Here is a 19,095-nt window from a genome sequence, read left to right as displayed (position 1 = left end):
TGTTATGTTGCACAAGGTCCTGGGTTCAAACTCCCAACCTCCACCTGCATGAAGTTCAAATGAAATATTCCTACATACTTCCTGTTCACATTTTTCCAAAGATATTCTTATCTCCTTAAATATTGAAATGGCAAGTGAGCTGTAATTGGCTAATAAGCTTCATTTTCTATTTAATGAGGCCAATAAGAGAGTGAAATTTTTATTTTTTAATAGGTCCAAATGGAAGGCTTTATTTACTCCACTTATTTTATAAACACATAAGTGATGAGCATGAAAAAAAAAATATGGAACGCTTCACAAATTTGCATGTCATCCTTGCACGGGGGCCATACTAATCTTCTCTGTATCGCTCCAATTTTAGTATATGCGCTGCCGAAGAGAGCACGTGAAATTTTTCAAAAGATGCCTTTGGTAGATTTTTTTAGTCAAAGGATCAAACAAATGGAATTTTTCAGTCCTTAAAACTTTAGCTCTAGACACTTGTGTTCACAGCAGTAGTACTTACAATAGTTGAGAGTTATTCATTAGTGCATGAAAGATAAAATGCGAGGCCTCCATAATAACAAATGGAAGATATCTATAGGATTCCACTGCATTTTATCCTTCATGAAAATTCTGAGAACATGCATAATATGAGTGAACCTTGATGACATATTCAGTTCACTTAATATAAGGCAGAGCAGTCACAGAAGGATAAATACTGCGTGATTCCACTTACATTAGTACCAAGATTAATAATGATAATAAAAATACACATAGAAACTGACAGTAGGATGGTGGTTTCCAGGGACTAGAAGTGGAAATAGGGATGCAGGGTTACTGTTTAATGGGGTGAAAGTTTTAGTTTGGGAAGTTGAAAAAGTTCTGGGGATTATGAATGCATCAACGTCACTGAGTCTTACATGTTAAAATGGTTCGATTGGTATATTTTATGTTATTTGTACATTACCACACACATATGTTTAAAGCACTTTGTTCTAAGAGTTGAAGTACTTTTGTAGGTGAAGTGAGACCCTCTTGAGGTATTTAAAAATGCTTTAGGGAGTCAAGTGATAGCACACCAGGTTAAGTGCATGTGACATAAAGCCCAAGGACTGGCATAAGGATCCTGTTTCAAGCCCCTGGGTCCCCACCTACAGGGGTGTCGCTTCACAAGCCGTGAAGCAGGTCTGCATATATCTGCTTCTCTCCTCCTATCTTCCTGTCCTCTCTCCATTTCTCTCTGTCCTAACAACGACAAAATCAATAACAACAACAACAGTAAAAGAACAAGGGCAACAAAAGGGAAAATAGATATAAAAAAATTTAAATGCTTTAAACATTCTCATCTAAAAATAAGTTTCATTATGTAAGCCACTAGCACACTGCTTGACACAGCAGTCATTGAAACAGTGACTTAACTATATGACTGTGTCTATCCTGTGAATTTCTAACATTGTAGTGTTGTTGTGTGTGCTATTTATTATATAGACTCTAATTGCTGTAGGAGTTGTGCCTATAAATAAGATACCAAGCTTTGTTTATATCAATTATGCCCCAGCCATTCTCGAACAGAAAAACCGTCACTGAGCAGGAAATAATTTTGTGAGCTATTGACTAGGAATCTGTCTTTCTTGTTCTGTATGGGTCAAAGTGCATCAGAAGGAACTTGTATCATATCATAGGTAGTACCTAGCTTTCACCTTCAGATATATTTTCTTATAGGTAGTAAGAAATCCAAGTGGATTGTCTAAAGGGTTATATAAGATTTTGTAAACTAATGTCTTTCTATAATATTATTTCCTGGGTGCATTGTTTACCACTTCTTATTTGATAACTGTTTTTTTTTCCACCATGGTTATTACTGGGGCTCAGTGCTGGCACTATGAATCCACTGCTCATGGCAGCTATTTTTTCCATTTTTGTTGCTGAGGACTTATTCTGATGCAGTCTCCGCCCCCAGGTTTTTCTATGCCCCGCTAAATCCTAGAGTGCCCCCTTTCAACCAATCCTGGCTCCGCCCCCAGGTTTTTCTATGCCTCGCTAAATCCTAGAGTGCCCCCTTTCAACCAATCCTGGCCCTACACGGCACCCCTGGTTGTCGCCCAATAAAAAGCCCCCTCACCCCTCCCCTCGCTCTCTCTGGGCTCTCAGCTCTCCCTCTCTGAGGTCTCGCTCCCTGCTCTCTCCCCGTGGTCGGCCATTGCTGGCTGGCTCCACGTGGTCTGAACCAAACCTCCCCCCCCATCCTATAATAAAGATCTGTGTACCCCTTTGCTCTGGACGTCCGCTCTCTTCTCCGCGGTGCAGCCCGACACCAGACCACCTCAACAACACATTTTATTGGATATGACAGAGAGAAATTGAAAAGGGAGGAGGAGATAGACAACTGAAGACCTGCTTCACTGTTCCACTCGCCCTGCAGCAGGTGGGAGATGGGGGCTCCAACCTGGATCCTTGAGCTTCGTACTATGTGCGCTTTACCTAGTGCCCCATTGCTTGACCCCCTTTATATAACAATTTTTAAAAGTTTCACCAGCACTTTGTGTTAAGGAACATCTAAAAAAAGGGATTTTGTCAACTTGTGGGTCTAACATAAAAGGGAAGCTCAAAGCAAGACAGTGGCATACCTGACTGATGGCACAAGTAACCATGTGTAAATACTAAGGTTCAAATCCCCATTCTCACTTGCAGGGGCAAGATTTATGAGTGGCAAAGCAGTGAGTGCTCAGGCATCTTTCTTTCTTCCTTTCTTTCTCTGTTTCGTTCTTTCTTTTTTAATTTTTTGATCTTTATTTATTGGATAGAGATAGGCAGGAATCGAGGGAGGAAGGGGAGAGAGAGAGGAAGAGAAAGAGAGACTATTGCAGCACTGCTTCACCACTAGTGAAGTTTTTCTCTTGCAGGTGGAGGTGGGTGGCTCAAACCTGGGTCTTAGCTGATTGTAATATGTGCGCTCAACCAGGTGCGCCACCACTTAACCCCAGGCATCTTTCTTCCTCTCTCTATCCCCCTTCCTTCTGGATTTGTCTCTGCCTTTGTCAAATAAACAAACAAACAAACAAATAAATAAATAAATAAAATAATTAATTAAGTTTTTTAAAAGGGAAGTTCTAAGAACCCAGGAAACTAGCATGACAGTAGTAGGATTTCATAATGAGAAATAGCTTTTAAGAGGATCTCGGGAAAACAAGATTTAGAATTAAACAACTACTTTTTCATAGTCTTACCCTTAGCTTTTGGTCACACAGGTTCTGTGTTTTGATTTATCATAGGAGGGAATACTTTATTACATGTTACTTTATTTCAAAAAGGGGACATTTTCAAAATGCTTTAGCCTGCTGTCTAAATGTTTGAAATGGCATATTTCAAAGAAAAGAGAAGTGGATACTTCAAATGAAAGAAATTGTATGTTGTGGCCTCTTATATAGTTTGCTAGACCAAACTTATTTGTAGTACAACTTCGTTTCACAACATACAGACTCATGTCACTAGCTTTATTTAAAGCTATTATTAGGGAGAATATTACTATTAAATGTTTTTATGTCATGGAAAGAAATCTTTTGCAGAATTCAGAGTGACATTTTCACAGTGAAAGAAGTAAGTTCTAGGAAGAAAGGGTATCTTAGTTTCTTCTTTATTTGTGAAAGTCTGTGAAGTAAATTTTGGTTTCCTAACTTTTCCACTTTAATTTACAAATCCATCCAGAATTAGAGAGGTTCTAGCCTTATTCAAATAACTTGAAAGGTCATACAACTTCTGAAATGTCAATCTGTCTATTTTGATTATTTTTAATTTTTTTTATGAGAGTTGATCATTTGAACCTATTTTGAGTTGGCTGTCTTAAGATATATAAATAAGACACACATGACAGAAGAGATATCTCTAAGTAGCATTTAATGTCATTATTCTCTTCTGGAAATTCTGCATAAATATGTTTGGAAGTTTTCCATTGGAATTACAAGTGGGATTTTTCTTCCTCATAGAACTGCAAAGTATTTGTAGGCTAACTTTTCTCTCTCATGTATACATGTAGAAAATCAACCTGTTAAAATGTGAATATTTCCCCAAAGATATAGATGGAAAGGAAAAGTCATGACTTTTTAAGAAAGTCAGTGTAAGAACAATATGTCAAATGGCAGCCTAAGAGACTGTCATCTCTGTTCACATATAGACACACACACACACACACACACACACACACACCAACAAATAGACAGCAAATAGACACAAGCAAAAGCAACTCTGGGAGAGTATGAAGTCCTCTCAAGTAACAACAGTCACGCAATGGAACAAAATCCCTGACAATAACAAAATACACAAAAAAGGATGATGGTTTCCTGGATTTTGCTTACCTCCTCCTATTCCCCAAGCAGACATTACTCAGCACCAGGAAGGAACTCCCGAGTTATAAAAAAAGTTCCCCTCACCAGGAAAGTAAGAGCAGAATGACAAATCATCTTCCCTAGCCTTTTGGGGCACTGCACCAAGGTCTGTTTGTGTTTCACCCCACCCAGATGGGCAAAACTGAAACATACAGAGATGCCTGGAACAAGTTAGAAAAGCAGGTACTACCAGTAGCAGCCATGGAGTGAAAGCAATCATAGTTCCTAGTGATCTATCATATAGTCCAGTCAAGAACTTCTCTCTCATTAAAATACTCCCAGAGGGTTAAAGAATAGGAAAGCTATCAGGGGAGGGGGTGGGATACGGAGTTCTGGTGGTGGGAATTGTATGAAGTTGTACCCCTCTTATCCTATGGTTTCATCAATGTTTTCTTTTTATAAATAAAAAATTAAAAAAGAGATAAAAATATATTTTAGAAAATCAATAATAGGAAGAAAATTGCAAAGCTCACAAACATAAAATCTAAATACAATATTCCTGAATAGCAAGTGAATCAAAGAAGAAAAGCGCAGAGCAAGCAGAAAATAGCAAGAAACGCCATAAACATGGAAACAAAACAGATAAAAATTATTGTATGCAACAAAGGCAGCTATAAGAGAAAAGTTTAGTGATATATGTCTCTGTCAAGAAATGAGCAAGATATCTAACCCACATAGAAGGAGAAATCAGGGGAGTCAGGCGGTAGCACAGCGGGTTAAGTGCATGTGGCGCCAAGCACAAGGACCAGCATAAGGATTCCAGTTTGAGCCCCCGGCTCCCCACCTGCAGCGGAGAAACTTCACAAGCAGTGAAGCAGGTCTGCAGGTGTCTGTCTTTCTCTCCCCCTCTCTGTCTTCCCCTCCTCTCTCCATTTCTCTTTGTCCTATCCAACAACGAGGACATCAATAACAACAGCAATAAAACAACAAGGACAACAAAAAGGGAATAAATAAATATTTAAAAATCTTTTTTAAAAAAGGAGAAATCAAATAAGATCGGCCTATTGTCAGAAAAAACATGATTAAAATACATAATCTTTTATGGCTTAAAAATTTAATAACTTGGATACAAAAGAAAGCTATATCAGGATAAACAAAGTCATACACAGTAAGCTCATAATTGATTCAGACTCAAAGGAATGAGGTTGAAAGCTTTTCTTCTAAGATTAGGAATAAGATAAGGGTACCTACTCTCACCATTCCTATTAAACATAGAACTAGGAGTTCTACCTGCCACTATATAATATAGAAAACCTAAGACATCACAAAAATAAAAAAAAAAAATCTCTGCTTGCAAATGATATGATCTTATAGATAGAAAATCCCGGAGACTTCACAAAAAAAATATATTAGAAATAGCCAATAATGTCAGTAAAAATACAGAGTATACTTACAGCTAGCATTTGTGATTCTGTACACAAATAAGAAAATATCTGATAAATGAGTGGGGGTTGTATTGTTATATGGGAAACTGGGGAATGTTAGGCATGTACAAACTATTATACTTACCATTGAATGTAAAACATTAATTCCCCAATAAAAAAAAAGAGAAAAAAAAGGAAAATGAAAAAGAATGGTAAGAGTCTCATTCACAATAGCCTTAAAAACAATAAACACAGAAATAATTTTAGCCATAAAAATGAAAGGTCTGTACACTGAAAACAATAAAACTATGATGGAAGCAATTTAAGAACACAAGCAGATGAAGAGATTTGTGTCTGGAAATTTAAATTAGCTAGTGCTTATACAATAATTAAGCAACTCACACAGGGTCCCTCTCTTCTAGGATTTGAAGTGAGAGTCTAATTGCAGAAAGTAAGTTCTAATCCAAAACCTTTTAAGACACACATATACAACCAACTTATTTCTACAAAGAATGAAAATGGTTCCATGAGGAAAAGATAATTTTAGGCCAGGTGGTGGAGCTCCTGTTGCTACAATGTGCAAGGACCTGGTTTTAAGTCCACAGTCCCCATCTGCAGGGGGAAAGCTTTGTGTGTGGTGAAGCAGTGTTGCAGGTCTCTCTCTCTCCCTCTCTCTCTCTCTCTCTTTCTCTCTCTCTCTTTCTCTCTCTCCCTCCCTCTCTATCACAATATTGATTTCTGGCTATCTCTATCCAATAAATAAATAAAGATAATACCAAAAAAAGTGTTTTTAAAAACAAAAAGATAATTTTTTTTTTAACAAATGTTGCCCAATGATGAAGCAGGATGACAGTTTGGTGGTTGATGAAGAGGACTGATGCTGTCTTGGTGAAGTGTGGAAATGTACCCTAGTGGCGATAGAAACCTAATAAGCCAATATTTCAAGACATACTGAAATTGAAAAAATATATATATTGCTGGGACAGCTGAATATGCACATAGAATAAAATGAATCATGATCTCTTTTGCATGCCAACCACAAAAATCAGCATAAAATGTTTTATGTAAACTGGCAGCATACAATGACATTGTAAAAACTGAAATTACCAAATGTCTAAAAGAAACCACAGAAAAGATTTGTTGAAATCTTGGAGGCAGATAAGAGGTTTGTTTATTTTAACCTTGTTCTTTTTCAGACAAGACTATACATGCATTAAGCATGAAGGAAAGATTGCTAAACTCAACTTTAACAGGATGAAAATCTTGTGCTTTTCAGGCAACATTGCTCAGAAATTATTTCATAATAAACAGATACACATTCTAATAAGATTTATGACAAAAATGTTTAACAACTGACATAGTCCATTAAGGAGACTAAGTCTTTAATAAAATTTAGGAGATACAAGAAAGAGGCCCCTGGTCCAATACCCGGCACCACCAAAAGCCAGGGTTGAACACTATTTGGCAAAACAAATAAATTGCTTAATTTAGGACAATTTTTTAACATAAACTTATAGAAGAAATATATAATTGGCCAATAAGCTCTTAATATATGCTTAACATCATTAGTAGCTATATGAATCAATATTTTAAATTTTTATTAGTGATTTAATATTAATTTATGAAATTATGAGATAACATAGACATAATTCTACACTTTTCCTACCACCAGAGTCCTGTGTCCCCATTCCCTCCACTGGAAACTGCAGTAGTTCTCCTGAGGTCACAGATATGAATTGACTATTATATATAACCATTTTTTCTATGGTCCTACTTTCTCTTTCTAAGTCTTACCTACACCTATTGCTACTTTCAAATGTCTTTCCTCTTTCCCTCTCCTTTCTCTGGGTCCTATGCAACTGGAGTTCAGAGCCCTCTAGTCATTTTCCTCTATCACTTCTCCTCCTCTGGGAGTATGGACCAAAATTCTTTTTAGGATATAGAAGGTGAAAGGTCTAGCTTCTTCAGTTTCTTCTCTGTGGGTCACTCCATACTTCCAGCCTTTTTCTACCTTTCCCTAGTTGGGTAGGGCTCTGGAGAGGTGAGGTTCCAGAACATATTAGTGAGTTCATCCACCCAGGGAGTTCAGGGTGGAATCATAGTAGCACCTGCAACTTAGTTACTGTGGCTTTAGTGAGTTTCTGAAGAAATTCTGTCTGTATTTTGTTGATTTTCCAGGTAATTTTTTATTGTCTTTCCAGTTTATCAGGATCGAGATCTGAAATAGCTGCTATTCCATAGCTAGGCCTACAGAAGTCCTATAGATCAATATCTATCTCAAACATTATATTTTATGAGTTTATATTGCATAAATATTATATTATAATGTTATGTACATTTTGGTTTGCATAACTATAAATTAATATCTGTGTTAGCAACATTGATTTCATACCCATCATAAAACTGAATCCATTTACATTACTTTTTTTCCAGAGCACTTGTCAATTCTGGTTTATAGTGGTACCTGGGATTGAACTTGGAACCTCAGAGCCTCAGGCAAGAAAGTCTTTTATCATAATCACATTGTTATTTTCCCACCCAGTTTCACAAGATTTACCCACCTTCCCAACCCACTTCCTTCTGGTGACTATTACTTGGCTTTGTATTCCCAGAGTGTTTAATTTTGTTTCTTTATTTGTTTTTTTCCTCTGTATGCTGCATATGAGTGAAAACATGCAATGTTTGTCTCTGTGTTACAGTTTATTCACTGAATATAATGTCATTTAGACTCATCTATGTTGTTGCCACTGGTGGAAAAAAAAAGGCATTGTTTTATTGTATATACATACTATATCTTCTTTATCCAATCACCAATCACTTGTACAGAGACACATGTCATTTTAGCTCTTTGCTGTTACCAACAGTGTTACAATATGGAGTTTTAGATCTTTCTTCAAATTAAATTCTATAGTATTTTTTCCAGTTGTCTTCTTTTGTTGTTGTTGTCATTGTCACTAGGACTTCACCAGGTCAGGCCAACATTTTAAGTTAGAGAGACAGAAGGAAAGGCACATACCACTGGAAGCTTCCTTGAGTGTGTGTTGGGGGGAGGACACTGACTCAAAACTGGGCTGTCACCATGATAAAGCAAATGCATTCTTCAAGTGAGTTATTTATCCAGCCCTAAATGCTGTACTTTAAAAAGATACATTTTAATGTATTTAAAATATATCTGGGTCTAACTGCTTTTTCATATCTTTATTTATATGAAATATTTCTATGACAACTCCTAGGATGTGTCTAAAACAGCAAATCCAGTGTAATTTTCATCTTAAATTTGTATGTCTGATACCTTGGAAAGAAAGTCACCCTTTTGGCACCATGAATATTGTCCAGGCAACTGGCTGCTCTTATTGAAATTTAAGTAGATTTCAAGTGTCTGTTGCCTATAAGGATACTCTATGCAATGTGCTCAGTTACTTTATTTAGTGAAATATCCACAAAATGGGAGACAATATCTATTATTTTGTTTCAACATTTACTATTTCTGAAGTTTAAATGACACCAAGCTCATTTCAAGTTTTCATTACAATTGAGGTTCAAATGATGACTAGTACTGAATTACCTTCTGAAGAAACACAATTCAAAGAATACCTTAAATTCAAAGATTTTAAAGCATTTTAAAACTTTTCATATTTTAAAGATAAATGTCATAATTATAAATAGACTAGAAAAAATGAAGACTAGTTTTCAAAAAATACTTAATGACTGTGCATCATTATTAAATACAATATTATAAATTTGAAATATTGAAAAATTTAAAAATGTTATCATTCATTATTTTTTCCACTTAAGTTTTAAAGTATAATTTAGGAGTGAATTTTTTATACATAACACACAACACTTAGGCTATGTAGTTTCTTTAAAATTAATTACATGAATTAATTAAAGAGAAAGCAATATGTTTTAATGTTTCACATGCTGTTTAGAAGAAATTCTTAGAGTTGATGTTTTTCTAGTTGCCTGTTTTACAATGATTTACTAGAGCAATTAACAAAATCTACTACATTTAACTTTGAGAGTTCTTGTGTAAAACATATCAAATATACATTCTACAATTGAAAAAATATTATTTTTCTTGTAGTTCAGTACTTCAACAAAGATAAATTATATGTTACTTTTTAATTTATAATATGTTTTTATTTATAAAAATGGAAACGCTGACAAGGCCATAGGATAAGAGGGGTACAATTCCACACAATTCTCGCCACCAGAATTACATATCCCATTCCCTCCCCTGATAGCTTTCCTATTCTTTAACCCTCTGGTAGCATAGACCCAGGGACATTATGGGGTGCAGAAGGTGTAAGGTCTGGCTTTTGTAACTGCTTCACTGCTGAACATGGGCATTGGCAGGTCGATCCATACTCCCAGCCTGTCTCTCTCTTTCCCTAGTGTGTCAGGGATCTGGGCCCCAGGACACATAGTAGGGCTGTCTGCCCAGGGAAGTCTGGTTGGTAGTATCTGGAACTTGGTGGCTGAAAAAGAGTTAATATAGATAGCAGAGCAAATTGTTGACTAATCATGAACCTAAAGGTAAGAATATTGCAGATGGAGATTTGGGATCTCTGTTTTGGAAAAAGTTAGTAGGTCTATTTTATATTCCTAGAGGCCCATGACCCTACTAGTTTTTACCTATGCCTGACATCTAATGTGCAGGTGATCTAAGCTGCTGTCTAGGGAAATGGTGTCATAGTTGGAAAACGGACTAGAAAGTTGAATCAGGGAAAAGAGTAGCTCTCAAATACAAAAAAATATGGGAAAAATATATGAATATTGTTAACTGATGTCAGGCTAGTGATGCAAGAGAGATGACCTAGGAACTGAGCTGGTGGTGGTGAGGCAGTTCAAACTCTTTATTCATTCTTGCGCCCCAGCTCTTAAAGGCCAGAAAATGGAAGTGGCAAGTCGAAAACAGAAGTGGCTTGACAATACCATACATGATTAGGAAAGGGGCGGATAAAGGAGCTGGGGTAGGTAAGAACTTCCTTAGCAACTGTTGCGAGGGGTTTAACTGGTAGGATTAATAATACCCTGCAGGCAGGGAGGGTCTTAAGGGTAGGAAAAGAATATATCAAATGAGCAGAATGGGTGGGGAAATAGGGAGGAGATCTTAAGTCATATGTTAGACAAAGCAGAACATTGATACGTAGATAATAATAGAGTGGGCCATTGTATCAAGGAATGCAGAGTGAAGCATGGGAGCTAGCTTAATGTTTTAAGGAATGCCTAGTCCCTGGCAGCAGAAAAATGCAGGGTTTCTGGAGACAGGGAGTAACTGACAGGGAAGCAAGAAGATGAGGTCCTTACCTCTCCCCAGCTCAACATTAGCAAGAAAGAGTCTGACAGGGAGATTTGTTTCCTCAGTTCCCCATTTTTCAGTGGGAAAAGCCTCACCATGCTCAACCTGGTTCTCACAGTATTCCCAGCACTATAAAGCTCATTGATCTGATGTGGGGTCCATAGTCAGCACAGGAACCTATGTAACCTCTGCATCCCTGTAGGTCTGAACTCACATTCCATGGTTATGGCTAGGAACATTCCAGGCTGTTCCAATTTCAGGACCTATCATCCTCAGGTGATAGGTAGAGTATGCAATCCAACCTCCCTTCGGAGAATGGAACATTCCCTAACATTGTTGATTCACATTGAGGCCAGGTATAATAAGGGCCTACAGAGGGGCCCATTATGTTGTTCCTGATGGAGATGACCAATGACCATGGTAAGAGAGATCTGTTACAGGTCTAGGCCCATCATGTCTGTGTGGGAATCCCAGGACTCCCTGACCAGGGCCCCAGGTGATGGAGCCTGATAGTTACTACAGAGTCATCATTAAAATATGGAAGTTTCTTGCCCTTGTTCAGCTTTTGTAGTCCTTACTTTTTCTGACAATGTCAGATTTGAAGTGATTGAGGGATGTACAATAGAAGGTAGGTGAAGAGGGTATCTAGGTCTAAGTAGAAACTACTTCATTAGGTACTTTATGATGTTTTTTTTTAGGTCTTTCTGCTTGCTTGCTACATTTATTGACACAATGCAAACTACTGTGCACTTTTACTTTAAGGTATATGTTTTCCCCCAACTTCTGGATACATGTACATATGCCCTATCTCATGGACCCTGGAATATATCTAGGTTTTGAGGTTTGTTAAGAAGTGTACCACCAAAATGAATTTAAGGAGTCCTATGAGCTAGGAAAGGTCTCACAAGAGTGATGAACCTGATGGGTTCGCATTCCACACCAGAAATCTATGGATGCAGTCTGAAGTGAAACATCCTGAAGTGGTATTGGTTGCATTGATTATGTTGGGATCAGCAGGTGCAGTATCATTTAGTATGAATTAAGAGAAGGATGCAGGAAAGTGAGCCTCATCTAGAAGTTTCAGGACAGGGAGAAGTATGGGCTTTATAGAGAAAAGGGAAGGTTCCTGCTGTCTTAGGGTTTAAGAAGGTAATAGATAGTTATAGCTATAAACAAATCATTTGGTAATTTGGTTAAGTCTGAAAATCCCACTGTTAGGATTTGCTGTAGCACACAAGACCAACTGTTAGTATTGCTGTAGCGCACAAGACCTTGCTATAATTTATGTTCTATTTTTTAAAAATCATTTCTTTATTTATTTATAAAAAGGTAACATTGACAAAACCATAGGATAAGAGGAATACAACTGCATACAGTTCCCACCACCAGACCTCCATATCCCACTGATAGCTTTCCTATTCTTTAACCCTCTGGGAGTATGGACCCAAGGGCATTGTAGGATGCAGAAGGTGGAAAGTCTGGCTTCTAAATTGCTTCCCCAGCTGATTATGGGCGTTGACAGGTTGATCTATACTCCCAGCCTGCCTCTCTCTTTCCCTAGTAGGGTGGGGCTCTGGGGAAGCAGAGCTTCAGGACACATTGGTGGGGTTGTCTGCACAGGGAAATCTGGTTGGCATCATGCTAGCATCTGGAACCTGGTGGTTGAAAAGAGAGTTAACATACAAAGCCAAACAAATTGTTGAGCAATCATGAACCTAAAGGTTGGAATAGTGCAGATGAAGAGTTGGGGGGGGGGGGTCCTCCATTTTGTAGATACCTAGTAGGCATATTTTAGTTATATTCCAAAGGGCCTGTGGCTATACTAGTTTTTTTTTTTCCCTGATCCTGAAATCTGATATGTAGGAGGATCCAAGTTATTGTCTGGGGGAGATGATGGCATGGTTAGAAAAGGAAAAGAAAGCTGGATCAGGGAAGAGAGTAACTCCCTAATATGGGAAAGAGGTATAAATATTGTTGACTGTACACCCCATTGATTTGATTTGGTCAGGGACCCATATTCAGCTTAGGAGCCTATGTGACCTCTGCATTCCTGTAGATCTGAGCTCACATTCTGTGGTCATGTGTAGGAACATTCCAAGCTTCCCGAATATCAAGACCCATCTTCTTCAGGTGTAGCATAGAGTATGTTGTCCATCTTCCCTTCAGAGGATGGAACATTCTCTACCATTGTCGATCCAGGTTGAGGGCAAGGTCCTATGGGGGGCCCACAAAGGGGTCTATTTTGTTGTTCCTGATAGAGATGACTGGTAACAATGGAGAGAGGGATTTATTCGAGGTCTAGGCCCATCATGTCTGTTTGGGAATCTCAAGACTCCCGGAATTGGGTCCCAGCTGATGGGGTGAACTGATAGTGACTAAAGAGTTATCGTTAAAGTATGCCAGTCTCTTGCCCTTATTCAGCTTTTGCAGTTCTTGCTTTGCTAAGGTTAGCTTTGGAGTGAGTAAGAGAACTGTAATAGGAAGTAGGTGAGGATGGTATCTAAGTCTAATTAGATACTATTTCATTAGGAACTTTATATTGACTCACTGCAGACTATTGTGTACTTTTGCTTTCATGTATATTTTGCCCTAAGTTATGGATGCATGTGAACATATGCCCTATCTCATGGGACCTGGTTTATATTTAGGCTTTGGGATTTTGTTAGGAAGTGAACTGCCTGGAATGGAATTAAAGAATACTATGAAAGGAAAGGTCTCACCCAAGCATTAATGATGAAGGGATGACATTCCATGACTGATGTCTCTGGACACAGTCTGAAGTGAAGCATACTGAGGTGGTACTTGTTGCATTGATTAGACTGGGATCATTGGATGCAGTATCATTTGGTATGAATTGAGAAAAGCATTCAGGAAAGTGAGCCCCACCCTAGAGCTTCCACGACTGGGGGAAATATAGGCTCTATAGAGGAAATGGGAGGTTACTGCTGTCTTAGGATTAAGAAGACAATAGATAGTTATTGCTATAATCACACAGACAGTCGATCCATTCTTCCTCTCTCTTATATATTGAATAGTAATTTGTGAGCCTATAAGTTAATAGGAGTATATATTAACACCATTCCCATCACTAAAAGTCTGTGTCCCATTCCCCTTCACCCCTCAGTGAAGCTGAACATCTATCCTTACCCTCCACCCAGAGATTTTTACTTTGGTGCCCTATAGATGTTATTTTTCAATTTTCAAAATCATACTTTTAATGTTTGTTTAACAAAAATGTTGTGATAAATACTGATGAGTCCTTATTTGATCCCATTTAAGGTATAAGATATTTGTCATAGATCCAACTTGGAAGCAACCCAGGTGTCCAACAATTGTTGAGTGGTTAAAAAAGTTGTGGTTTCTTTCTAACTGCATAAATTTTATTCTAAGCTGTATAACAAAAAATCTCATAAAATTAGTGGCAAAAAATGCTATGTAAAAAAAAAAGAAATGCTATGTGACCTGAGAGATTCTCAACAGACAGTCTTGCAGGCATGTTCAATTCTTGGAATTGCATACATCTAATGTCATCAGCTGTTTCTCTCTTCCTCTCTTATTAATAAATTCATAAGTATTAAGCAAAAAAGAAAGTTGTGGTTTATATACACACAATGAAATACTACTCAGCTATTAAGAATGATGAAGTCATCTTCACCTCATCTTGGATGGAGTTTAAAGAATCATGTTAAGTGAGATAAACTAGAAAGAGAAGGATGAATACAGTATGATTCCACTCATGGGAAGAATTTAAAAACCAAGAACAGAAAGAGGAAACACAAAACAAAACTTGGACTGGGTTTGATTTATTGCACCAAAGCTTTGGTGAGGGGGAGGAAAGAAGTATTTGGAAGGGGCTTTGGGGTCCTGGTGCAGTATGGACCTACACTGGAAGTGAGAGTGTTTTGCACACACCTGTCATGATGAGATGAAAAATTTTACCAGTATGTCAACAACTGTACTGTAAACTATTAACCCTTCCTCCTGCACCCCCAAAAGGATATGAGACATTGTACAGAATATAAGTCTAATATCCTTTACTTAAGGAAATGAAGTCTTTTTAAAAATTAAAATGTACATCTCAAGGCACATCTTTAAAATTATCAATTTCATAAAATGCAGACTTATTTTATGAGTCAGAAAAGTGAAGCTAGTGTTTACCCATCAGACATAACTGGTGATTGACTTTCTTCAGCTTGGAAGCACTGAGGTAGTCATGCAAACTATAGGTTTGAAAGCAATTTTGAAAATGTTTGAAACAAGTGAAGTTAGTGCATTTAGTTGTTAGTCCTAAGTGCATTCATTAGTCATGAATGTAGTCTGAATGATTGCAATCTATCCCAAAGACTCAGCACTAAGAGAGGGTTGAGACACATTTTTGGGGGGGTGAGAAACATTTAAGACCCACTGGTAGACATTAAGAAGGCTCCCTGATTTAGGGACTTTCACAGCAGTTCAGAACTTAACATCAGGGGGCCAGGAAGTGACACATTTGTTTGAGTGTACATGTTAACAATACACAAGGACTCAGGTCAAGCCCCTGCTCCCCATCTATGGAAGGGAAGCTTCAGGAATCTTGAAGTAGTACTATAGGTGTCACTCTCTCCCTATATCTGCCTTCTCTCTTAATTTTTCTCTGTTCTATCAAATAGGAGAAACAGAAAGAAAGAAAGAAAGAAAGAAAGAAAGAAAGAAAGAAAGAAAGAAAGAAAGGAAGAAAGGAGGAAAGGTAAAGAAGAACACCAGAAATTAACATTAAAATGTCTCATCTTTACTCTTCAGTTTAGGCAGAAAAAAAAAATAAACAACTTCCTGTATGAATCTTTTGCTTAGATCCAGGGTTTTATTTAAACCAGCCTTTTTTTTTTTGAATGAAACCACAGAAGTAAATATAGTTTGAGGTTACTAATCTTCATAACAAGGAAGAAGGAAGTTTGGCAAATAAAAGCTCCCAGGGATTTTTAATTTGTTTCCCCCCTAAAAGAATAAATCCCACATATTAAAGTCTTTTCACTTTCAAATATAAAAGCTTCCCAACAAAAAACTAAAATAAAAAATATGCGCATACTAAAATTATGAAATTAACATTTCATTATATTTGCTCTGAGAATTTTTATTTTAAAATTATATATATATATATATATATATATATATATATATATATATCCACTAACCTTTCCTTTTACCTCTTTGCTCCCAAAATTTAGTGCTAGTATCATTCTCATTAATGTTCTAAAAAATTTTTTTACCACACATACATGTTTCTAGACATAGTTAATATAATGTCATTATTTGGTACTATAGTATTTAGATGAATGACCTCATAATAAAGGTATCACTTTTTTAAACTCAAAAGTTTGTTTTAGACTTAGTGGTGGGGATTCAGTTAGATGGAGTTGTTTCATTTATGTAATTGTTTATTAATGTGGCCACTGAGGGATAATAGCTGCTTTCACATCCTACTATTACTCACTGAACTTCATGAGCATTTTAACATACCAGATTTAAAAAAAATAATTTACTTGTTTTTGGATAAAAACAGAGAGGAATTGAGACAAGAGGGAAATAAAGAGGGAGAAAGAGAGAGAGAGAGAGAGAGAGAGAGAAGAACACTTGCAGCACTGCTTTATTGCTTGTGAAACTACCCACCCCGCAGATGGGGATAGGAGCTTGTATCTGGTGGATCCTACTAGCTTAAAAGAGAAACTTGGCCTTGCATAGAAAAATCACATATTAGAAAGTCTGATCTACATTTTGCTCCTCATTATGACTTAAATAAAAAATCATTCTGTTCAAAATATGACCAGTATATTTTGTCAGAGTATGACCAGTATATACCCTGAATATAATTATCATTAAAAATATTTTATTATTGGGAGTCGGGCTGTAGCGCAGCGGGTTAAGCGCAGGTGGCGCAAAGCACAAGGACCGGCATAAGGATCCCGGTTCGAACCCCGGCTCTCCACCTGCAGGGGAGTCGCTTCACAGGCGGTGAAGCAGGTCTGCAGGTGTCTATCTTTCTCTCCTTCTCTCTGTCTTCCCCTCCTCTCTCCGTTTCTCTCTGTCCTATCCAACAACGACAACAACAACAACAATAATAACTACAACAATAAAAAAATTTATTATCTTTATTTATTTATTGTGTAGAGACAGCCAGAAATTAAGAAGGAAGGGGGGATAGAGAGGAAGAGAGACAGAGAGACACCTGCAGCACTGCTTCACCATTCGTAAAGCTTTCCCCTTGTAGGTGGGGACCGGGGACTCAAACCTGGGTCCTTGCACATTGTAACATATGGGCTCAATTAGGAGTGCCACCACCCTGCCTGAATATGTTCTTTTTTAACTAGTTCATCCCCTTAGGAGAAATTAAACCATGGATTAACTAATAAAAAGAATGACATTTGATTATCCAAGGTTAGATGAGTTGATACATAAGGCTTTCTAAAAATTTTTGATTCTACTAGTGTTTGCTCTTTGTGGTTACTTTCAGTATTCCTGTCCACTTCTGATCTCGGATCTCCAATTAATTATTTTTATTTTGGGAATTTAAAAAAATATTTGCTTATTGATTTAATAATGATCAACAAGACCATAGGTTAAAAGGGGTACAATTCAACATGATCCCCACCACCAGACCTCTGTATCCCATCCCCTCCATTGGAAGCTTTCCTATTCTTTATCCCTCTGTAAGTATGGACCCAGGATCATTATGGGGTGCAGAAGGTGGGAGGTCTGGCTTCTGTAAATTCTTTTTTAAAAAATTATTTTGTTTACCAGAGCACTGCTCAGCTCTGTCTTATGGTGGTATGGGAAATTCAACCTTGGACTATGAAGGTTCAGACTTGAAGGTCTTTTTGCATAACCATTATGCTATCTACCCCTAGACTCCCAATTCTTTAAAATTGAAATCGTATCCTGAAACTACTAAGTGATAAAACTATGTAAAAAAAATTCATAAAGGAAACAGCAGACCTCACTTAACTAAAGTAAGAATGTTAACAGAAGGACATGAAGTTGCTTTTCATAGAGATTCACTAAGTTTCCTGGAAAATGTACAAATAGAATTGCCTTTCCTAGTAATTCTGCTAACCTACTCAAGGGATCAGCATTATTTTTCTATCTTTTAGACATCATGTTACTTTAAAAGTAAGACAAAGCCACAAGACATTATGTTAATAATTGCCCAGGTTGGCTTTATTATTATCTGTGGAAGCAAAGTTTATAAGCAGTGGTATAATAGGTGATACTCATTTTTTTTTCCTCCAGGGTTATTGCTGGGCTCGGTGCCTGCACCATGAATCCAGCGCTCCTGGAGGCCATTTTTCCCCTTTTTGTTGCCCTAGTTGTTGCAGCCTTGTTGCGGTTATTATTGCCATTGTTGACGTTGCTTTGTTGTTGGATAGGACAGAGAGAAATGGAGAGAGGAGGGGAAGACAGAGAGAGAGAGGGGAGAGAAAGATAGACACCTGCAGAGCAGACCTGCTTCACCGCCCGTGAAGCGACTCCCCTGCAGGTGGGGAGCCGGAGGCTCGAACCGGGATCCTTACGCCGGTCCCTGCGCTTTGCGCCACGTGCGCTTAACCCACTGCGCCACCGCCCGACTCCCGATACTCATTTTTGAGAACAAATTATTTGAAGTACAAAAAAATTTGCCAGTCAGTTGTAGAATTGTCATTATCTTCAAAAGAACTCTCTTGAGAATATTTACACCTCAGAAATTTGTAAATGCTACACATCTGGGCTTTTATACTATAGTCTTTTACTTGTGCACTACTACCATGTCCTTCATCTTTTTCATAAAAATGTAACCCTGAATTTCCAACTCATAGGAGCCTAATTGGTTACTGGCACTAGCTGCTATGGTTTGAAATCTACCACATCTTTTGCCTCAACACCAACATTGCTCCTAGCTGACAGTTTTATGTGGTAGCAGGTATATATTAAGACACTTCCCTTCCTGGAACATGCAGTTGCCCTCAGTCAGGTGATTTTTCACTTTAGAATTCCCTCAAGACCTTGCTAATTTTCCTTTGAACTCATTGCAGTCAAATATGTATCAGGCCAGACA

The 19,095-nt window shown here is 37.6% G+C and overlaps 1 non-coding gene across 1 annotated transcript; it reads right to left on the bottom strand.

Moving 5' to 3' along the window:
• Positions 1–278: 278 nt before the first annotated feature.
• Positions 279–383, bottom strand: LOC132537829 (U6 spliceosomal RNA). Its single transcript, XR_009549254.1, has one exon. It is a non-coding gene; the product is annotated as a U6 spliceosomal RNA (small nuclear RNA).
• Between the last annotated feature and the right edge of the window lie 18,712 nt (positions 384–19,095).

The sequence above is a fragment of the Erinaceus europaeus genome, chromosome 3 (assembly GCF_950295315.1).
Source record: "Erinaceus europaeus chromosome 3, mEriEur2.1, whole genome shotgun sequence".
In the NCBI taxonomy this organism is placed as follows: domain Eukaryota; kingdom Metazoa; phylum Chordata; class Mammalia; order Eulipotyphla; family Erinaceidae; genus Erinaceus; species Erinaceus europaeus.
The sequence above is the reverse complement of the archived record's forward strand: the minus strand, read 5'-3'. Positions and strand labels throughout refer to the sequence as shown.